General features: G+C 37.0%; 1 long non-coding RNA gene across 1 annotated transcript; it reads left to right on the forward strand.

Moving 5' to 3' along the window:
• The first annotated feature begins 7,900 nt into the window (after positions 1–7,900).
• On the forward strand, positions 7,901–16,203 carry LOC311426587. The gene is made up of 3 exons (XR_014686885.1): positions 7,901–8,020; positions 13,883–14,004; positions 15,445–16,203. It is a non-coding gene; the product is annotated as an uncharacterized lncRNA (long non-coding RNA).
• Positions 16,204–24,576: the final 8,373 nt, after the last annotated feature.

Raw genomic sequence — 24,576 nt, forward strand, 5'->3', positions numbered from 1 at the left:
AGATAGTAAATTTCTGTTTTGTAATATTTTCTTAAAATTTTAATTACTAGACTGTGAATACCTTGCATTATGACCAATATCTACAGAAGTCTATTGAGATTAAAATAGCAGTGTGTAATTCCACATCATTATCCAAACAGTGTTTGAGTGTATTTGCTCTGGACAGTGTGCAGCACTTCCAAAAGCTTCTCTTGGGAGAGCAAATCAGTTCACTTACATCTGTTAGGGCATGCAGGGGAATATTAGCACCTTTTGTGGGCACCTTTGTAACCTGTTCATGGAGTATACAGCACCTGAGACCTGCTGATTTTGAGGTTCATCTGCTGTCCAGGTACCAGCTAGTACCCTTTTCTCTTTGTCAGTAATTTGTCTGTATCGAGAGAGGGGTATGATTGGTCTCACATCACCTTGTTTGACAAAACTGTGAATGTATTCTCTTCGTAAGTATCAACTTGAGAACAAAACAGTAAACAAACAAACAAACAAAAAGGAAGAATATGTCTATCTTCACAGGCCATGCAGAAAGGACTTTTGGAGCTAGGCCTGGAACCAAAATTCAAACTAGAAAGAGAAAAGATAAGAGAATAAGGATTTTCATTTCTGCTAAAATTAATGTAGGCATTAATGTAGGCATCATGAGCTCAGACAGAAGCACCTTGAATAGTCTTTGCTCATTCTAACGTAAATTAAAGTAAGGGAGAAAAACTTTTGTGGTCTGAGAATCAGCATCCCAATAAAAGCAAAAGTTCCTTGTTCTGAATTTTGCCATGTTTAGAGGGACAATACAAATCCTTAGAAAATCTTCCCCAGTTCCCCAGGTCTTCCCTCACTAGGTCATTCATCCTCAGCAACCTGGAGACATGGACTATCTGATATACCTGTTATTCAAAGGAAAAAAAAAAAAAAGTAAACAATGATATTCTTTAATTTTTTATCCCTTCTGCTGAGTATTATAAACATCACACTCACTAAAGAAGTGGTATAAAACACATATCAGATTATTCACACTCACTGCCAGCTTTGGCACCTTTCATGCACAGACACCAGAATTGCCTTTATTTTTTGGTTTGTATGCAAAATTATGCCTCACACAGGGGAACTCGGCTCCGGCCCAGGCAGCTACTTTCCAGACCTTGCAGAACTTTGTTCACAGCACATAATCTCTAGATTCATGTTACAGAAAAATGTTTCAGAACTAGAATCAGATAATCTATTTCCTTCTTTCTCCCTTTCTTTCTCTGTTCACAAACAGTTTTGCAAATGGCACCTTGCCCTTTATATTAATTGAGAAAAAGATTTTTGTAGTCGTATTAGATTGTGTGCCCATTCAAAGGGCTACCTGCAGGTTTAGTGATCACAAAAAAATTCCTCTTAAATCAGATGCTTTCCAAAGCAGACATCCTGGAACAGTAGCATGTCAAGACATTGGAATCTAGAGGTGATTTATGACACTAGAACCTCCTATTTTTTCTCTTTCTAGCTTGAATTTTGGTTCCAGACCTAGCTCCAGAAGTCCTTTCTGCACTGCCTGTGAAGATAGATGTGTGTCCATTGCTATCCCACTCTTTGATTTCCCGTACCCTAGGTGACAGCAGAGCGTTTCGAAAAGAGAACTAGCTTTCACGTACAGACATGCAATGCATTTTTATTTGCTTTTTAAATTGCACAGGATCTTTCTACCTGCTGTGCTTAATTTCAAAGTCGTGTTAGGTCATAAAAATAAATGTCTGCTCTTTCATATGCCCTTCATTTTGTACCACTTTTTATAAAAACTGTCTATGACTGCAGCAGCAAATTCTCCCTTATCCTCATTGTAGCAGTTTTATTTTTGTCTTATCTAGGCAAAAGGCACAAACACACTAAAAGGTGTTTCTACTCCTCCTTCCCCGCTCCCTCCCACACCCTACTGCATTTTTTAATCTTTACTTGATTTTGGAAGTATTTTATTTTATTTTATTTTATTTTATTTTATTTTATTTTATTTTATTTTATTTTATTTTATTTTATTTTATTTTATTTTATTGTAAGTGTGTGTGTTTTTCAGAAGTCAGCATTTTCTACTAGCAAGACAATTTTTTTTTTTTTTTTTTTTTTTTTTCCCTGTGACAACTTGCAGTATCATGTCATTCTTTAAAATAGATATGAAGTATTCCATAAAACTTTTGGGTGGCCACCTTTCAATCTTCTCTGTTGACTCTTCAATTATTTGTAACACAAAGTCATGTTTCTTCTTTGTTTCCTAGTTTCTCTAGATGCTAATTCTGTTTACATTAGATGAAATAAAATTTTCCTGATTCAGTGTATCTGAGTAGTTATGTTGGCATGGGTATGTACTGGTATTGTCTCATGAATAACTGATGATGACCCCAAGGAAAGAGGAAATTGAAATGAGCTTAGGTGTTGGTGGGAAGAGCAGGGAAGTTACTGGCTAGGAGTAAATACTTGGTTATTGGGACAGAAAGGCTAGACACAGGGAAAGAGAAGGTTGTAGAAAAACGTAAAAAGAGTTCAACAGAAAACATTATTAATGGAAATAAAGATGGTAAGAGGTACATCACCTTTGATTTACAGACATGTTTCTTTGGCAAGGAGTAAAAATCTGCTTTTATGGAGATATCCTCAACACTATCTTTTCCAAAATGTGAGGTGAAATCCTTGGAAGTATGACAAGTCTGGTCATATTTGCATCATAAATAAGGAGGTTCATGTGGTCCAATTTCATTGTTTTATTACTCTGGAGATCCAGGAGATACACAACATTCTGATGAAGGTATGAATTCATGCTGTGTTTAATTCTGCATGTGTTTTTGCCATCTGGCTTTGGAAATGGTGTGAGCACCCAAAGTTAACCTGGTACAATACGGTCTCAGTAGGAAAGGGCAATCCAACCCAACTGTCCCCTTGTTATCTAAATGATGGTAAAACAGTGGTGGAATATTAAACTCCACTGATGAGCTTCTGCAAACTTACTAAGTCTCCCAAATAATCAATAATCCAGAGATTAGAAAGTGAAGTTCTGTTGCTGCTCTACTTATGGTATTTGCTGCGAATAAATAAATAAATAAATAAATAAATAAATAAATAAATAAATAATAATAACAGGATAAGAAAAAATGGAATTATTACTATGCATTTTCTACCTTGCTGTTCCATGCTTTACAATTGCCTAATTGTTCATCAGCTTCACAATAGAAATGCTTTTTTTTTTTTTTTTTTTCATGCACTTAAAGATGACTTAAGTGTCATTTAGTCAATTGGCAGAACAAAGAAGTCAATTTATGGATCAGATTTTTGCTATTTCTTTATTCTTTAAAATAATTTACTTTATTGGTTTAGTGTGCTGAAAGGTGAGGATTGACAGGAGTACACTGCAGAAATATCACTCCACAAAATCGGGTCATACACACACATCTTTGGTAAAGCTGGAGTTGAAAAGGTAGGACTTTGTTAGCTTCTATTTGCATTTAAATTTAAATTCCCTAAAAAAAAAAAAAAAAAAAAAAAAAAAAAAAAAAAAAAGTACCCTAGCACACTCTGAATCATACTGTGTCGAGTGTTAGAAACAAATGCATGAAAGTGTAGGGAAGGAAGGCTGAAAACAGCTGTCTTCTTCACCCAACCAACCCCATCCCACAGAATCCAGCAGGAACCTACTTTCTCCCAGGAGCAATGTCTGGTCCTAGTGAAGTAAATAAAGCTCATTAAAGCCCCTCACAATTTCTTCGTATTCTGCCTCATATTCGTTTCTGCCTCCTAAATAAGCCTGCTTGCTTGCACGCTTGCATACCTTATGAATAACATTCTTGCATGCCAAATCATTGCATCAATGTTCATATGCACACCCAGCTCAGTTAGTGGCTGAATATTTACCGTGTCACAGTTGGCACTGTGTCCAGCTTGGGAATACATTTCTTCTCTGAGGACAAGATTTTATTTATTTATTTTTTTTTTCAGACATTTTTTTCTTAAGAAGAAATGGAAAATCTTGGAAATATTTTTGTCCTATCAGATCTTCAGGATCTTTCCAAAACCATGGAACAATGTGAAATTCTCCCACACTCAGTAGTGCATGCCTAGCTTGAAATTAGGAAAACAAGGTTAGTTTTATAGAAAAGCCCTTCCTGTACTTCTTGGGGATATTTTACTACTTTGTATTAGACTCATTTCTCATTTGGGGAGGTGTGAAAGATTTCACAAGTTGCATCCTCAACAAGTTTTCAACTTCCCGATTTAGTATATACAGGCAAGATGTCATCACCTCTCTTAGGAGCAGGACTGATTCAAAAGGCATGACTTCTGAGAGTTTGGTGTCCTCATTTGCTACCAAGGAATATTGACATCTGAGCAGAACAAAAGATCGTTTAGTGAGTCATTGATCTCAATAGCTGGAGTTTATTTCGTCTTCTTGCAAATCTCTCAGCTGAGTATTTAAATGAATGTGGGGACTCAGGGTAGGAAGTCTGACAAGTGAAGTTTACATCAGGCAGATGCAAATTGTGGAGGTTATTTAGTAGTCAGATTTTCCTCAGAAAATCCAAAGGCAGATACACTCATTGCAGGAGATGAATGCACAGTCTCTCTCAAGACATCTGAAGTTTGAAGAACAGTGGCTTAATACTTCTAACAGCAATAGTTCCAATATGAACCTATGCATATTCCAGGTGAACTGTGGCAAATATATGCATATATGTATTTAAACATAACTATATGGTTATATACTTATTATTTATTTGTTTGTTTGTTTGTTTGTTTATTTTCCTGGGGGCAATGCAGAGGAGAGCACTGCGTCACAGCCTTCCCCATTCTTTTTGCTTTAATACACATCTATATTCACCAACTGACTGATCTCCATCTGCTGGATATTTTTTACTCAGCTGCTCCTGAGACCCCAGTAATTCACTCACAAGAGTGAATGCAGGACTGACTCTTCTCTTGGCTTCTTCTTCTCAGACTCTGTCTTTTTTTCAGTCCTTGTAACCAACTGTCTTTGTCCCCCAGTATATATCTTCTATTTATGTTAGGTTGAGCCCACAGCTTCTGGTAAATAGGTGAGCACTCTGCATTTTCCTTTTTTTTTCTGGCTACCTGTGGCAATGTTGGTGTTGTAAGATATGGAGGCTTTCCAAGAATAGCTAAATACAGTAATTCTTCAAATCAGCAATGTTTGATAGAACCGGGCACAGATGTTGATTACTTTCAGCAGGACCTTCGCTCCACTTTCTGAGAATACAATTTTATCTCAGCTTGTCTTGCCAGGAAGGGGATCCCATTAGGTTCCTATAAACCAGTGACCATTGTTCATGGATACCCACGGAGAAGCTGTTTCTGTTGGGTTTGGTGGTTGTGGTTGTTTTCAGCTGCAGTTATCTGCAAAAAGCAGACAATAGATACCAGAGGACACCACAGCAAACTTAAGAGCCAATTGAATCTGCTGATCCATAATTCAAATATCTCTATATGAGGCAGTTTTATCTGATCCTGTTTGAACCTTGAATAGCAATGGCGCTATTAATAAATAGTTATGTACAAACAGAAATCTCTCTGAAAGTATAATTTATTGTTGAAAAATAAATTAGTAAATTGAAAAGTCTAAAATATATTGATTAAGAAAATAGAAGATTTTTATTTTTATATATTCTTGCTTATCAGGGAAATAGCAATGCTGATACGTTATATCATTCTGATTTTGCAATATCTGTATGTGAAAAAACATTTTCAGTTTTGCTGATAGCATACTAAGGACTTGGATAGGTATATCTGAACCCGATTTAGCATTTTATGTAAATTTCCCTTTTTTTTTTTTTTTTTTTTTTGGTTTTGTTTTTAATTGTAAAGAAGCTTGGTCTTTTCAACATGGCTTTGGACTGAGAAAAAAACAAACAACATAACAGTTCAACAATAATATTGTTATATATGGAGTGGTAATTCATGTCCAGATAATGGTTGATATTAATAAAGAAGATGGAGATGTGGGAGTGTGGCCATGGAGGTTGGAAAGCCCTGTGGTTGGTGATAACATCAGACTCTTAACGATGAGGCCATCAGGAATGTAAAAGAGTTTAGAGGGAACCAAGAAGGGTGATTCAGGAGACTCCATGCAGTCTTAGGGTTGCTTGTTCTTCAGCCGTTAAGTCATGGAAGTTTCTGGGTTTTTGCTGTTGTTGTTATATGCAAAGTTGTTTGACCAATGAAAAGTTGTTTTGAAAAGAACTGCTGTGGGGACAAGGGTATAAGAGGGGAGCCTGTCCTCAAGATAAAAAAAGTCAACACGATATAATGAAGTTATGTCATCAATAAAGAAGCAGGAAAGAGGAATGGAAAGGAACAGGCTAGCAGAACGGAGACCAGGACAGGAGCAGACACATTGATTACCTCATGAAGATAGGTCCAACCAAACTCAGCAAACTGCTCAGAGAAGCTCGTACAGACAGTCGCTGGAAATAGGCACACCGGAGCTGGGAAGAAGCTCAAGCTGAGAGAAGCAGACCCGCGCACACAACTGCCCCTCACTGGTCAGCAGTTGCGCATTATGGGGAATCATACGTCCTTAGGAACAAAGACTGTCCTGGTAACCTTACAGCTTATTCTTCTTATTAACAATCAGACAGTTTATGATCCTGAAACATGGGACCAAATTGATGTCAAGGTGTGGGACTCTGCAACTAAACACAACAAGGTTGCAGTGGGATTGCTTGGCACCTGGCGAGCAAACTCTGAGGCCTTAAAGAGCCATGTGGGACCAAGTCAGAAACGTGTGGTTTGCCAGATAGTGAGGGAGCTGTGGGCTTGTTTACTGATCCGACTGCTACGCCATCAGCCCCTCTGCTGCTACAGCCATCGAAGGTTTTTGCTCTTATACCCCCTTGTGACCTGGACGTGCCTTTTGACCCAGGCCCTATTGACCTTGAGAAGGAGATGGATATGCTTTTCTTTGGTCTAAGAACGGGATACATAAGGCCCGAAGGCCGAGTTGCTTGACAACTTAAAGCAAGACATGTTGTTCAAAAGGAATGGAAAATGGAGATTTGTTTGTAATCAAGAAAATAAATGGAAAATGGAGACTGTTAAGTCATGGAGATTAAAGGATTGTTTGTTACCTTTTCTGATTGTACATATGTATAGGTGTACTCGGGTATAATATGTACATGTAAAAGCAATGTTCTGTATGTTTAGAAGGTTTGACACTCATGTGTGCATGTTGGTGGAGAGTAGACTCCCCGCACACCCAGCGCTGCTTCCTTGCCTTTTATACCTTTTATAAACATTCTTTTATAAATATTACTAAATTCAGATTGAGATGAGGCTTCATTTATAAAAATATTAACCATATCACATACCAGGCTGCTTCTGGAATGAAGCAGCTATGCTACAAAATTAAGATACCAAGACCTAAGTTCATTTCTCGCAGACTCCCACTGGCACACTCTGCATTTTTCTATCCTTTTGCTTGAGAAGACAACCTCAGATGAAAAACTTAATAAAGTGTAAACAAACCAATGGGGTTTGTTCCTAAAGCATGACACTATAATTGTTGTTGTAATTATTTTTTTCACCTATTTGATATGCTAAAGATTTTGCTTATAAAGAAGCAGAAAAAATAAAGCTGACAAACTCTAGTGGTATTGTCTTATAAAATGATAATTACAGATTAGTACATTGCAGAAAAATACTTGATTAGCCTAAAAATGATATGATTAGATAAAACTCTTTAAAATTGTCAGTCATGTAAGAATTTTAATATCCTCTACTCCTCTCTCTCCTTCCTACCTATGATTTTCAAGATTTATTTGTCACTATTCCCTGTTTTACTGCCATACATAGTGTTTGCGGGCTATGGCAACCAATCCCTTTGGGCTTTCTTTGCTTTAATTTGCATAAACACAGACATCATATGAATATTCAGTGAGTGGCTTTGCATTAAGCAAGTGCCCTTAATCAGCTTTTCAGTTCAGATTTATTGGTTGCCCACACAGTCGGCTATTTCATCCAGCAAATCTGAGGGCCCTGCAAAGCTAACCAGGTAAGAACTGGAATTTTTTGATGCATTTAATGAAGGAGAATTATCACTGATTATATAGATTGCGTGGAACACCCAAAGCTTGCTGGTTTGCTTAGGGAGAAGCTATATGTGTATTTTGTTGTTGTTGTTGTTGTTAACCCAGGATGGCCAAGCAAGCACATGCCTCTGCAATTTGCATAAACATCAACTCTTAATGAATAATGCATGAGGGTTATTTTCAACACCCAGCTCCTCACGCGGAGGGCTGTGTAGCACAGCGGCTTGATTGGCTCTGCGGCATTGTCATCACCAGCAAATATTCCTATAGCTGGCAAGCCACTAAAGAATCTGGGCTCGATGTAGGGTATTTGTTTTTTTGAAAATGTCAGCTATCATCTCACAACAAATTGCACAGGTCACCTGCTCCACCTCACCAGCTCTTAGCGCTTCACACTTCCATGAAAAATGTGTTACCAGCTTGACTGGTCTGTGGCCGTGACCAGTGCCTGAGTTTCCCAGGGAAGGTGGCAGCAGCTGTATTTGTCTGTAACTTGCATAAGCATTAGAATCATGTAAATAAGGAGCATGGCGCTGGAGCACTGCACCCTCCTATTCACGGGGCGACCTCTCTGCTTGCCGCTTCTTAAACATGAATGCAATCTGGAAAGGGAAGAATTAGACAGTAAATATGTTGTTGGTATTGCTAGCTTGGTTCTTCTTATCTGTCAGTAATGTCACTCAAAGACGAAGGTTGGAGGAAGGGAAACCTTTTCATAAACTAAGAAAAGGTGAGGAAAGGGTTAATTAAGGGTTCAGCAGCTGGGAAACAGGATATAAAGAGTCAAAGCTAGTTTATGTAATTAAATTATTGGAGATAATTAGCATTGTTCTCCTTATTCTTTGCTCGGTTCTCGGCTTTTGCCTGTCTGTTGTAATGAACCATTGGGTAGGAGATAAAACCACAGTGTCTAAAAGCTGCTCTGGACCAGAACCTATGAGTAGGTCTGACCCAGAGGCTCAGAGGCATGCTAGCCCTTGGGGAGGTCGATATCCCAAGTGGAATGTGATGTGTGTGAACACGAGGTGGACAAACTGAGAAAGAGAGAAGAAAAGAGAAGCGTGATAGACAATAACAGTTTTTGTAAAAGTTGTATTAAATAATATGCGTAATCAGAGCATCTGCCCATTAAAACGTTTCAGAGACTACACCCTGTGCATTTCGTAAGCGACAGTGGGAAGTACTCAGTTGTCTGTGGTTTCAGACTGACATTTCCACCTCTAAATTTGAAATGCCTGGGTTTTAACAATGCAGCATTACTAAAACTGCACATTATAATGATTTCAGGTAACCTGGAGTAATGTGGTGCAGAACATGGGAGGCTGATGTGTTTTCTACCATGTAGTCACCGCCAATGAGAGGATACTGAATACAGAATGTGATTCAACTGCTGGTTAAATCCTGAGAACCTGGCACCAGCCAAAACCCTGGGGGAATGGAGAGAAAAGCAATATGCCTGGGATGGTTTGGTTCTTAGTTTCCTTATTTGGGTAAATGTTATTTCTTCAAACAAATATTTCTGTGGCTTATTAAATGGCATTAGAGGACTAATTTTAGGATTCTTAGCAGAGGGCCTGCCAGGAGCATGTTTTTATTTATTTATTTATTTATTTTATTTGAACTGTTTGTCAGTTTCTGTTTTACCTTTTTTTCCCTTGAGTTTCTGTGTTTTGAATGTGAAACAGGAAGGGGAAACAGGAAATAAGGAATACAAACTTAACATGTAAAAATAAGAGAAAAGAAAGTTTGCATCATGATTAGATGCCCCTACTCAAGAGATGTTAACTTTTAGTCAAGATTATTAAAGCTAATTTAAAATTTATATCTTATATCAAGTATATTAAATTAAATCTTGCAGGATTTAATACTGCGCCGTTCATCACCAATGATTAAATGTTTACAGCTATAATAAACACTAGCTATCTTTGTTGTAGTGAAGGTGTTCTAGGATAGTAGTTGTAAAAGAATAAGCTAGAAGTAGATGGCTTATCATATAGATTGTGTAAAAGACATCTATATTAGTAAATACATTATTAATGTATAATAATATATTAGTATAGTATTAGTTATGGGACGTAGCACCTTATTCTGTTCCAAGCCCTCCCTAAGTGCCTGGCTTTTTTCATAATGAGAAGAAAGAAGCTTGTTAACATCCTGATTAGTTCTTCACTTGTGACTGCTGTCATGGTTTCTTACCTGAATTTCTAGAGGCAATGTGGGGATTGCATATTTGGGAAGGACTTCAGGCCTGTCACGTCCAAAGAGCAGATAACATCCATGCTGGAACAGCAAAAGGAAGGAAGATGCTGCCTGAAGCCTCATCTGAAAAATGGAGGAACACAGGCATAACATCTTTGTCCAGGAGGAAATGTGAGGAAGTGCTGTAATGTCTTCTCTGGGCAAGGCAAAAGTTATAGCCCAACATGAAGCAATAAATTAGGATGCTGATTCTCCTCTCTCACCCCAACTTTACACCAGTGTAACGCCACTGGCAGTAGTGGCAGTATTCCTCACTTACCCTGAGGAAAAGAAAAAGAAAAGCAAGCTTGGAATATTTTATATTTTCCCATGTGACTATGTATATACATGTAAATATATCCTACAGATAGTTAATTTGGATGTACTCAGTATAAACAACAGACTTATACTGTGTTCAGCTTGAGTCTATTTTACTTTTATTTATTACAAAAAGAAACAAAAAAACAACTCGTCACCAAAATGCAGCAAACATTTTTTTTTCCCAAACATTTACCCATATTAGAATGTGTCCCTAAATGTATTTGTATCCGTTTAATCTTCCACAAATTCCTCTCTATTCTCTCACAGCAACATCAAAAATCTTGCTGCTTTTGAAGATGATTTGCTGTAAACCAATGATAATCAAGATTCAGAACAAAAGTGCTGGCAGATTATCAACAATAGAAAAATAGATGTAATGGCAGGAAGCGTTTTTACATAATGAATGAGTTGTTAGCATATCCATAACTGCAAGGTGGATCACATCAGTACAATTTCTTTTTCTTTAAATTCAACCACTTAGTTTAAGTTTAAATTTGTATTGGTATGATGGTACAGAAAGAAAAGTCTAATAGCTCTGAGTTTTTATGTTTGTGGAATAAGTATGTTTTCTGCTGTAGAAAAAGGCAGAAAAGTTCAAACTAAAAATTACAGATACTTTTAATTCATCTATTCTGTTTTCTTTTGGGATTTTATATTATTGCTTTTGTTTTGTTTTTCTGGTTGGGGGGATGATGAGTAGGAAAATTCTGGAGTCTTTCAAATCTTTCAAATGCAATTTTCAAGGAGCATTTATAAATACCAATAGAGTCAGTTTTGGTTTTACCAGGTAGTCAAACAGAGAACTGCCAGGGTGCATCTGAACCAATCCAAAAGAAAAACGTCAACTTAGCAAAATTGTTTTTCCATTCTTTGCCTGGCTGCTGTTTTCTGAAAAATACTGGGCCACCTTTTTCAGCACCTGCAATCTCTTTCCCCGGTGATCGTGATGGTTAGAGCTCTACTTCACTGCAGTCTTCATCACTAAACTCCTCATTGCACCTGTGGTTGTGCTGCAGAACAGGGAACCATTGCCCTCTCATGCCCATTTTCCTATGAAAAAGGGTGGAGAAGGGCTGATCTCGACTGCCATCATATGTTGCCCATGGCTTTTCGTCCCTTTGGGAGTTATCAACATAAGAAAATACCTCTCATGAGTCTGTCCCAGGTACCTTGTCCAAGCAGTGGGTCCTGGTAAAAGGACAGGGAGGAGCTGCACCAATGCTAAGCACTATAATTATTTTAGTTTAGGATTTCATGAATCATTTCCTGGTTTTGCCAGGACCCAAAGTTTATTTAGTGCAGGTTGGTAATGTCTTCAAAAATGAGAGATGACTTCTTAACAGAAGGCAGTGACAATACGTATTGCTCTGTATGTCCTAATACTTTAATACAGGATACCTGATGCAGCAAAAATGAATTTTAGGGGAAGGAGGACTTTGTCCAGGTGTGACATGCATATTAAGTTTGGGTCTTGGTCCACAGTGCACAGCTCAGCAAATAAATAGTGAATATGTTCCTAGGATGTAGGACTGAATTCCTGAGTGTTCAGATTTCTACTATTTATTCACCTAGAGCACCCTGAAAAATATTTGATTTCTAAGGCAAAAATACATGGTCTTATATGTCTGTGGCATAATGTACTCATATTTTCTGAAATATATTTTTTTTTCCCAAATGTTTTTATTTCTTGGATTTGCAGTATAGTTGTACTACATTACATCCAAAAACTATGTGTAAATTTTTATATCTTTGTATCATTGCAGATGTGCAGAGCATAATGGGACATGCGCTAAATAAGTGCATACGCATTAATATGACATAATTAACAATTTTTGCCACTGCCTGATTTTATCTCTTTATATGACTTCTTACTCAGAAAACTGAAATATGTCAATAGCACTGTCTCCACTTTTTATAACGTTGTTGGAGTCCACATTTTTACATTTTTACAGCACAGAGAAGTACAATAGAGCTTTAGCTAATCTTTTTTTTTTTTTTTTTTTTTTTTTTTTTTTTAATTTTCTTATGGTACTACAAATAAACAAGTACATATACAAACAAACAATATTTGCTAAAATTATTCTCACTTTACCAGGAATACAATGTTTACTTTAGAGTTTAGCTTATTCTGCATATTTCAAAATATTAACATTTACACACAATCTCTTTCTGATTTTTGAGCAAGTGAATAGAAGCTAACAAACAAATACTGACCACTAACTCCAAAGACTAAGTCTAAAGACTATCGCTTCTCCTTACAGGCTCCATTGCTCTTCTTGGTTCATTGATTAGGAAGGTTAAATAATTTATATATCTGAATTAACCCTTGTTGGTCCCTCTACTTAAAATATTTCAGTTGTAATCACTGCAGCTGAATTCAGGTAAAAATTCTGTGTAAAAGATGTGAATGCTGCATGAAAATATGGTTATTGTGGGGAGAGAAGAAACTCAGGAGTTTTCAGGGAAATGGAGATCATTAGGGCAAATAAATCAATTTGCAAGCATAAAATCCAAAATCTGAGAGAGGGAAGGAAGAATCATGGATGTGCACCTTTTCTTATTGTAAGTTAATAAAAATCTAATTCAGTGCCAGGCTTTTTAACACATTGGCATTAAATAATTAAGATGTGTATCCACAGGTGTGCCTGAGGATATATGCTTTAAAATATTTCTGTAGTTTTCTGACAGATTTTAAAGAGTTCATTAAATCTGGGAAGAAAACATATTCACTGGTGTTTGCCAGTGATGTAGGAAGTTTCCATGAAAAGGCACCTTCCGTCCCTTGACACCATTGTTCAGTTCTTTAAAGAGCAAATGATGCTGGGGAGATGACTTTAGAAGTAACTCTGCCTATTGATCGTCCATTTGTTCTCTCTTTATGGACCATTTATCCCAAACAGTGGTACATAGTTTAAACCTATGTCAGCACCTTCAGGATCCAGCCCTACATTCCCAAATTATGCAGCTAAACAGCTTCAGAAAACAATCTTTTTTTTCTCTAGCATTCAGTCTATGCTCAGCCTATATTCTCCACATACACACACAAAAATAAATAAAACAAATATACATATATATATATATACATTAAAATATCATAATCTATCTTTAGAAATATCACAGTATAATAACAGCTCTAGCCACACTGCCCAAGCAAACAGCCTATTCCAAGGGACAGAATAAGAAATAATAATAAACTGTTTAAAATTGAGTTGTGTTTTTGTTGTTGTTGTTGTTGTTTGTTTGTTTGTTTGTTTTTCCCCATGTAGAGTTCTCCAATGAGCAGAGGAATAAACAGTAAACCAGACATTGGGCTGAATTCTGGGCTGCAAAGATTGAAAAGAGGTGTGGTTTCAGATGATCTGGAGCACTCAAATTGATTTCCTGTGCAGTAAGTGACAAACAAGAAAGTTTCTTCTAGGTCATGAGGGCTCTGCTCACTGCAGCATGGTCTGATGGAAGGCTGAAACAGGGACCACCAGGAACAGGGAGCAAACTGACTCCTGAGGGTTTGGCTCAGGCCTTCTGAAGGGGATACCAAACAGTAGTTTCTCCCTCTCGAGTCAAAAGAAAGCAAAAGAAAGGAAATGAAATTAAACAAAACAAACCAGAGCAACAAAACAAAACAAACTAATAAGCAAACAAACAAAAACAGAAGACTCCCACTGTGCCCAGACTCAGAGAGGAAAAAAGGATTCTTTGAAGAATACAGATTTTACCCCATTGATTGTCCTTCTGCCTTTGAGAGATATTTAGCTTTCCTGCAGGTTGGAGATAAACCTGAAACATCTTTTCAGCAAAGGCTCTGACAAAATAAAGGTGTCAATCTGCTAGAATTCATCTATTATTCATCTAATCTGCTATAATTCATCTATAAATCAGCTTCCTCCAAATATCAGGCATGTATTTTTGGCAGCATGGAAAAGACAAAGACAAGGAGGGTGATGGTAGGTGTGTTAAAAAAAAAAATCAGGGCAAATACAGTGAAAAGAAAATAAATTGAATTTCATAGAAGAACAAAAAGTCCAGGAGCCCAGCTTAAAATAAGGTTTCAGTCGAGGTTGTCAGTGGCTCCTCAGAGGTATGAGTGGTGTTTTTTTTTACTGTCCACGAGACCTCATTACAGCACTGCACATAGATACAAATACACCAACTTTTTTAACCACTTCAAATGCACCAAAGTGGGCTGGCAATACTGAATATTCCCATCTTTAAAATAGAATGCTCTGCCTTTCATTTGAGTTATTCAGATATCATCAGAAATGTAGGCATGCATAGAGAAGGAGGGAGATAGAGAAGCATTTCAGAAAATTGACAGCTTTGTGGATGAGTTGAAAGCAGAAGCAAGATATATTAAAAATACCAGAGAGAGAGTGAAGCACAGAAATACAGAGAAACTGGTGATTAAGGGTGTTGTCAATAGGGTCTGACAGTAGGCATGCTCTGAGAGCTGAGGTATTTCAAACACAGACACCATAAAACCAGGAAGATAAACACATATCTCTAGTGACTTCCTCATCAGGTCTGACTAATTTTACCCCTGTCATCCCACAGTCAATGAAACTAGGTTTTAGGGTGGTTTCAGAGGTTACACACCATGGACAATACCAACCCTCCAATACTGCTGGCCAGAGCTGCCATGAAGACGTGTGCCCTATTTTTGTATGTAAGTATCCAACAGACAAGTTCCAGTCCAGGGAAAGGCACCAGGGCTGGATGCACTCGTGGTCCTCTTTGGTAGGAGCTCCTATCAAAAAGTCACTCTTCTACTTAATTAAGGCTGAAACAGGCCATTTCTTGACCTGCTGATGATGGCAATCTCCTCTTGCAGGGGACAATATCACCCAAGGTCTGCCAGGACTGATGGACCTTGCCTACTCAACACGTGGTCCAGCAAAGGAGAATGTGGGTGATACCTGCATGCAATCAGCTTACTGCCTGGACAAATTCAGCTCTGATTTTCTTCCTGGCACTCCCTTTGCATGCATAACAGCAAATGTTACAAGCCTGCAAAATGATCCAGTCATTTACAAATATGCCTCTGATTATTTTGTGTGTGTGCTGACAGTCCAACCGCTACATTGTGAATTGTTTCTGACACACTATGCAAAGAGAACTTCCTTTCAATTCGTTTTCTATTATTTACTTTCTTTTTCAGTTGTCTCCTGTGAGGAGGGGGTGCAAAAATCAGCGATCGATTAATTTCCTCTTTACACTTCTGATTTCACTCATTCTGGACCCTTTCATGCACTCCCTCATGCCAAATAAACCATCTCTGTGTTGAGAACTGCTACCCTGGTAATTACTGCTATTGCTCCTCTCCGTACACTTACTACTGGACAGGATCAGACACACTGCTAGCCCAGCCATGAAAATTTTTTGGCATTTAATCTTCTTAATTTCTTCTTAATTTTGTGTCATTAGTTCCACCTTGCAGGGGGCAGAAGAGTGGAATAAATGCACTTTCATTGAAGCAGAGAGCAGCTACTTTGATTTCTGAATGGGTGCAGTATTCCATGTGATCAGAAATTGTTTTGTTTGCTGGGGAAAATTGTGCCAGTGAGATCTAAATAAGGCACCACAGAGATCTTTTGAAACTGATTAGAAAGATGTCCATCTCCTTGCACTAAAGGCAGAAAGTGGGCATGGCTCAGCCAGGCTGGTGGCAGCACCAGCATTTGCAATGTCCCCTTTCTTCTACTATGGGAGGGGAATAAAAACCAGATTAATCCAAATGTGAAGCGATGGACTTTTTGGACTTAATCATCTGTTGCCTGTCCTCAGAGATCAGCCACACTGAAGGCAGATCAGTTGTATTCCAATTGTTGTTTTGTTGCTCTCCAAATTGTAATATATACATAAAATATACCAATAGCTATGCACTGAAAACAACTGTGGTTCGCTGCAATTACCTGTGATTATTTTACCCTTTTAATACTATTTATATGGCTCCTGTATCACTGCTCCTGATGCTGAAAATCTGGATGAATTCTGGCTCACTACAGGTTAAACTCTTATGACCACACCCAGAGTAGAGAGTTTTGAATTGTTTCTTTTGCATACAGCTGCATTTCATATACAGCATCCTGTATTTTTTTTCTCTTGGAGCTGAATTGATGAGGTGGTGTTTTGAATATGAATGATTTAGATACATTGGCTGGTATATTTCCACCTCCCACCTCCAAGCTAGGCTTTCTAAATTATTATGTCTAAAAGTGGTTAATTTGTGCATAGTTTCTGAAAATAATGGCCAAACTGAGCATGAGAGTTAAAGGGAGGCACTCTTCTCTTTTTTTCAAGAATGATATGGTGTATCAGCTCAGAACTTTTTAAAATGCTGATGTTCATATCGTAAGCCCCCTTATTACAGTGAATATCTATACAGTTTTATATAGTTATTTTGCAGTCAGTTAAGTCATTCATTGCAATTAAACAAGCAATCCCCAACTACCTGTGCAATAGGCATGTTAAAAATGCCTAATGGTTAACTTTTAACAGGATGCTATGTACTTGCAATTTAAAAGCAGTTAAGAGATCTTTCCCTTGTTGTGTATTAAAATGTTTGCTCTGTAGCTCAGAACTCATGATAACATTTTACAGAACAAACTCTAGCAACACATTCAATATTTATCCAGACCAAGGAATGGTTTCATCGGCATACTGCAAATATATACAGAAATGCAGCAGGAAATACAATTTCAGGCTAAAATTTGACATACAGATCTATTTCACTGACTCCTGGAGCCCATGGATAGGTGTGCTGACAACAGTGGTTTTATCTGATTGGAAAGTGAGAGTAATTCTGGAAGGACAAGTAGAGCTTAAAAACTCTTTACTACTAAAAAGTGTCCAGTGAACCCTTTTCAGGGGTGTTTTTGTTTTAATGTAATTATTACTGATGCTTTTGAAAGTACTACATTTTTCCTACCTGAGCTTTGACCATTTTCCAATGTTAACAAGTATTTGTATCACGTATTCTGAGCATAAGCATGTAATCACATTGATTTTGACTTGTAAATATGCACACAAAAATCCAGTGAAGTGTGTTTTAGTGGTGACCAGCCTCTAAACATTCTCATTGCACTGTGAAAATGCTGGCGTTTTGAGAAGCCCTTATGGCACATAAGTAAAAATAGTATTGATAAGCATGCTTATGGAGTAAAAAATCTGAAAAGAAAAAAAAAAAGAAAAAAAAAAGTGGAAACAGTAATAGCTGCTGATATTTAGGTTCTGAGTTTTGTATACATCACTGTGGCTCTGCAGCTAAGTCAATACACATTTTTATAGTGGGGAGAAACCTTGTAATGAGTGCTGGTTCTTCACTGCAAAGAGCATGCTCTGCTTATAGTGAAATATTGCATAAGCCCCAATGACACAAGTGGTAATAATAGTCTTCTCTAACTGTACCACTGAAAATGACTTTAGCTGATGTCTCTCCATTGAAATATGCTTAAATGTAAAATCATTTTATTTTGGTTTAATACTTGGTATTTTCCTTTCCTGATCAGTAATCATTGGACTATATCCCTTTGTTAAACATTAAGAAAAAAAAAAAAAAAAAGAAAAAAGCCCTCATTTTTATTTACCTTGTATCCTTAATTCACCATGCCATCCTATTGCATCACATTATACAGATGACATGCTGGTCAGATACAGCAGTATTAGCTATTATTACACTCTAATAGTCTGGTATTTTAACTCTGAGATCTCCATTGTACTGCATTACTGCCTATTGTTCTATTAATCTCATATTATTGAAGGGAAAATCAATAGGGAATTGTGAGTACAGTCTGCTAAGATTTTCATATCCTGTTGGTGCTATTTTTAGTTCATGGTATTTCACTGTTTTCTGTATCTTGTGGAAACTGAAGCATGAGAAGAGAGAATGGTATAGAAATTATAAATAATCTCTGATAAAATAAAATAATAATAATATAAAAAGTGGAACTGGTAATTCAAATAAACCTCAAATTTACTTAAATGATTGGTAAATGCTTAAATTACTGGCTAGAAGTACAAAAGTTATATTGATATTACAATGTGTTTGTCCTCAGGGTTTGAGCTGGAGAGGAGGGCTGGTGGCATCTTGTGCTGGCTCCCATAATATGTGCAAATCCAGTTCATACTGGGTATATTTGATGCATTGCACTTTTTAGTTATAATCTGGTAAATCACAGAATCAGAGTGGCCTGGGTTGGAAGGGACCGCAATGATCATCTAGTTCCAACCCCCCTGCCATGGGCAGGGCTGCCACCCACTAGATCTGGTTGGTGCAGCACACAGTGCAGGAATCTCATAAAAATCCAGCAGGCTGGGATGAACATCAGCAAGAAGCACTCAGTTTTTCTTGTTAAGCATACCTCTGAGACTGTATAGCAATGTGGGAAGTGCTGGACCTGCAAAGGGCACAGCAGCTGCGGTGGTCCTGTAGTGCTGTGCCTATCAGGGTAGGTCACTGCTGTGGACAGGGATATTTGGGCTTATTTTGCCAGCAACAGGATTGATTTTTCAATGATGCATCACTGCTTTGCACAAATTGAGGATGGGGACCTATCTATGTCCATACTCACGTGCCCTGTTTGAATGACTATCTGCAACATTATATACACTTTAAACCTCCTGTGTGTTGTGTGTAATTTTGCATGCAAGTTGGGGACCTCTTTTTCAAAATGTTTCCCTTAGTATTCATTACATTTCAAAGGGTTGGCAAATGCAGTTAGAAAACCTTGGAAACATAAAACATTTTGAATTATTTCTGTCATTCTGAAGTGTGATTTAGGCATTTCTCTAATTGGTTAGTGCCACTTATTTAAGAAAAATGGTAGAGTTCCTCTGGAGCTTTTTATTTGCTTTTTTGAACGAGTACAAGTTTTGTACCTGGAAGCTTTGAAGAGAAAACTTTAAGGTTCAGTCCTTTTTATATACTTTGCTTTTATATACTTTGGGGGTTAAATAGCCTGACTGAGAAATCATAGAACCACAGAATGGCCTGAGTTGGAAGGGACCTCAATGATCATCTAGTTCCAAACCCCTGCCATGGCTAGGGATGCTACCTATTAGATCTGGTTGCCCATGGCCTCGTCCAACTTCTTTTTGAACACCTCCAGGGATGGGGTATCCACACCCTCTCTGGGCAACCTGGTCCAGTGCCTTTCACTCTCTGAGTGAAAAATTTCCTCCTAACCTCTAATCTAAATCCCCCCTCTTTTAGTTTAACACCGTTTCCCCTTGTCCTATCATTATCTAGCTGAATAGAGTCCTTTTCCATCCTTTTTATAAGGCTCATGGAAGTGTGATGAGGCCACCCCAGAGCCTTCTCTTCTCCAGGCTGAACAGCCCAAGCTGTATATAAACTATTCAAGTACACGATTTAAACAGACCGGTTCTAATGTCATCCTGTAGATATTCTTTCTTTCTTTCTTTCTTTCTTTCTTTCTTTCTTTCTTTCTTTCTTTCTTTCTTTCTTTCTTTCTTCCTTCCTTCCTTCCTTCCTTCCTTCCTTCCTTCCTTCCTTCCTTCCTTCCTTCCTTCCTTCCTTCCTTCCTTCCTTCCTTCCTTCCTTTCTTTCTTTCTTTCTTCCTTTCTTCCTTTCTTCCTTCCTTCCTTCCTTCCTTCCTTCCTTCCTTCCTTCCTTCCTTCCTTCCTTCCTTCCTTCCTTCCTTCCTTCCTTCCTTCCTTCCTTCCTTCCTTCCTTCCTTCCTTCCTTCCTTCCTTCCTTCCTTTCTTTCTTTCTTTCTCTCTCTCTCTCTCTCTCTCTCTCTTTTTTTCTTTCTCTCTTTCCACATTTATTCTTTTTTGTTGTTGTGCTTTGCTTATTTTTTCTGTTTAATTTTTGAAAAGAAAGACCTAAAGAGGCTGACTTTGAAAATCAAAATTGTTTCAAATTGGTGGAAACAATTTTGGGTGGAAAATGGGTGGAAAAATGGGCTGGCTATCTTTCATTCAGCATGCATGGTGTTTTTTCCAGGTGGGTGGTGAGGCACTGGAACAGGTTGCCCAGAGCAGCTGTGGATGCCCCATCCATGGAGATGTTCAAGGCTAGGCTGGATGGAGCCCTGGCAAACCAGATCTAGTGGGTGGCAGCCCTGCCCATGGCAGGGGGGTTGGAACTAGATGATCATTGAGGTCCCTTCCAACCCAGGCCACTCTGATTCTGTGATTTACCAGATTATAACTAAAAAGTGCAATGCATCAAATATACCCAGTATGAACTGGATTTGCACATATTTCAAGTCAGTAAATGGATGTCCTGAAAGGACAGTAAAGACTAAAAGAATTGGAAGAAGCTCAGAAAGATACAAGTATTTTCCTTTACAACGTTTCTTAGAGATAAGAACCTGGATGAAACAAGAGCAGTGTCTATGGGATGCAAAGGCTTATTTTCATTCACTTTTTTGGAATCTCATTATTGCCATGAGTATTTTATTGAACATGTCCTGCAACAATGTATTTGAGAAGGGAGATCAGAGGTGATGTCAGAACATCCTCCTCCAGTCTGACGTAGGTCTACGGCTATACTGTGTTGCTTTTTTGTGCTTCAGCACAAAAAGTAAATACATAAGGGAAATCTTGAAATTGCTTTCTTTTTGATTCTATGCAAAAACATTTTGCTATGCATCTTGTATTGTTTATCCCAGTACAGACCTTGCTACTGTAGGGTAATGTAAATAATGCAAAATAGAGCATCAGTTATATAAGAATAGAAAAATGTATGGAAGACACATCAATTGGAAAAAAAAAAAAAAAAAAAAAAGAATCCAAATGAACAAACACACAAAACTAATTTGGACAGTGTTATACATAAAATGAAAATGATTGTTGGAGAGCGGAGGAAAAGATGTAGTGGAGGTTTGGAAGATCAAGTATCTTTCTTTCCTGAATCTGCTGAGACAGACCTAACAAAGACAAATTTTCAGTGGAACTTCCCAAATGAAGGAGAAGAATCTTCCTGATGCAGTCTTATGATAAATGTTCTAGAAAATGAAAGTAATTTAGACTTTTCAAGATAGAGAAACAGTTATGAAACTAGTGTTAGGATATATTTAATAATATGAACAGGGATTTTCATAGACCTCCTTACAGTTGCAGAACTGAATTATTCAGTATCAATTATTAGCCAAATATTAATGCTGAGTGAATAAGTAACAATTCAATTTTATTCAAGAAAATTAGCAAATTAACTCCTTTTTATTTACTTATTTATTTATTTATTTATTTATTTATTTATTTATTTATTTATTTTAGTTTGTTTAGGTGTGACATTCCCACTAGTATTTTGCCAAGGTTATTGCCATCTCTCCTTGCATAGCTCGGAAATGGATCTCATTTTATACTCATGGTTTAATATTCGTGTTCTTCGTGAATGGGCAGATTCATCTCAGGGAATTATATTAGTTGTCCGATTAGTTTAGTGTGTGGGCTTTTCTTGCATGTATACACAGCTACAGATCTGCTATTCATTTTCTTCAAATATTTGTGCATGAGTGTGAAATTCACTTCTTTTTTTTTCAGATACTCATGCAAATAAACTGTGATTGTTTGAGTGTTTCTAAAAACCAAACACATACAGACATCCATGACAGCTGAGGAAAATTCATAAACAATTTGAACAAAAATTCTCAGGAACCTCCTCCAGACTTTCTCAAGTTTTCACTTTCTGAAAGTTTCTCAGATCCAAACTCTTCCTGAATGTTTATCAAGAGTGCAATTATTGGTTTAGTACAGCTGCTTTCCTAGAACATTTTGTTCAGTTTTCTTGCATTTGTAAAAATTGCCTAGACTATTCTCTGAAATGTAACAGCTTTGCTGCTATTATCATTACTAGTCTGTACATACAAGTCCTTCTTTGTCAGTGTCATTTCTGGAATGCAAACAGTCACACTAATGTACAGAAAAAGAGATTAGAAAAATGTGTTAATTTATTTGTTTTCTGATAATAATATCCTTCATGTATACACTAACTGTCCATAGCAAAGACACAACATATCAGTCCCAATACATGTCAAGTAAGCTTCGCAATGATCACCGAAAGATTCTTCCTTCAAAAAATATATAGGATCTTTTATCTCTTATTTTGCTGATTAGAACATTTGTAGGGAAAACTATAAATTCTATATATTTCTTATGTAAACCCTTCTGGATTGTGGGTCTTTTTTCATCTCATGTGATAAACTACCAAGGAAATTTTGGGAAATGACACAGATCTTGTGAAAGTGACACAGGTTGTCTGCTCCCATTCCTGGAAGCTAAACCTAAATAGTTGCATATTTTTAGTTGTATATTTATTTCTTATTCTTACTTGCCTTCTGTCAAAATTTCATTACAATTACATCTACTCACAGTTAAATCCTAGCGTGAAATATGTAAACTGTCTAAAAACAGCAGGATTGAGCTTCCTTTCCCCATTCAACAATCCTTTTTTTTTTTTTTTTTTTTTTTATTTCAACACATAGAATAGCAGATTTACTCTGAAATATTTGTCCCGTTTAAAAATTAAACGTCATACAATTGACAGTACCCAAAAAGGAAATATTCATTGTATGAAATAGAAATTAGTAATTTGTTTGTTCTGAAGTTAATAAATCTTTTTTGAGCAAATAAATCTTTTTATTTCGAGCAAATAAATCTATTTCAATCTTCCCCCTAACCCCCCCCCCCCTTTTTTTTAGGGTTGGGTTGGGATTCTTTTTATATTTGAGCATGTTAAATTATTCTGAATCATTTTTCTTTTCTCCTTAAAAATAAGAGTTTCTGTTGAGTATACATCATGGTATTTCCAAGAAAAACAGTTCCTGAGCAGAATTTTCAGGGACATAAAAATTTGCATAATTTGAGATGCAACACACGTTTTGTTTTGTTTTGTTTACAAATGCAAAAATGTGGTGACACATTTCTATTGTCTAATTTTGCTCTCATTTCATCATTTTCCAGCAAAATCCTGCAGAATTAAATGGATGTCTGACATAATTCACTCAACAGTGTAGCATTCACAGCAACTGAATTCTCTCCTATCTTTCCAGCTCAAGTATCCCTCAAACAAGAGTGAAGCAGGACTTGTATCCACCAACTCCTCTCTTCCTCTGAACCCCTAAGTTTAATCTTAATGAACTCTTCTATATTGTTAGTCTTAAATTATTTTTCAATGTCATCTCCAATAAAAGGCAACAGAAGCTGGCTAGCTCATGTTGAAGTGGGGAGCTGTTAAGTCAGCAGGAAAAAGTATACTTTCTCTGTCACTAATTATCTTTCTTTTGCTTCATGTTTGAATTTTTATTTGGTGCATTTCATAAAAGTCACAAATTTCAGATTCAATAGGGTTTAAACAACAGGGTAATAGACTTGTTCTCCTTCATCTAGGATTTATATCTATTTTAAAAAATTATGGGAAAAAATAATAAATCCTCAGTACTAGAACAAAATGCTGGGAAAATAAAAATAAAAATAAATTTTGAGTACTAGAACAAAATATAGCTGCTCCAAAGATTCATCATCAGTCTGCAAGGAGGGCTTGTTAATGAGATTTTTAATTGCCAAAGCTGTTGGGTTTGCAGCTCAGATTTTAAAAGAAATTTAAAAATTATTTCTGACTATTTTGCAATATCAGGTAGAATATTAGTTGTTTAAAGTTGTTAATGTTAAGTTCTTTTGAGGTTTTATTGTAAACTTTAAAGAAATGTGAGACACTATACGAGACACTATACATTTTTAGGAGGGCATCTTGTTGTTCTTTATGAGGTAAATGGAGTGTATAAAACTTGGTCCTGGTTCAGAAGGACAGCATGTACTCAACCAGAAATCTGTATTTCATAAATGGTCCATATTGCTAAGCTTTTAGAAGTTTAGGACAAATTTCACTCTTTCTCTTATGCTGGGATAAATTCAGCTTCATTGTAATTATAATGGTATAAGAGAGGCCAGAACTGGTTCCCCAAAGATTCCCAGCTTAGTGCAAAATCTGGGCATT

This window comes from Aythya ferina, assembly GCF_964211825.1.
Source record: "Aythya ferina genome assembly, chromosome: Z".
Lineage (NCBI taxonomy): Eukaryota > Metazoa > Chordata > Aves > Anseriformes > Anatidae > Aythya > Aythya ferina.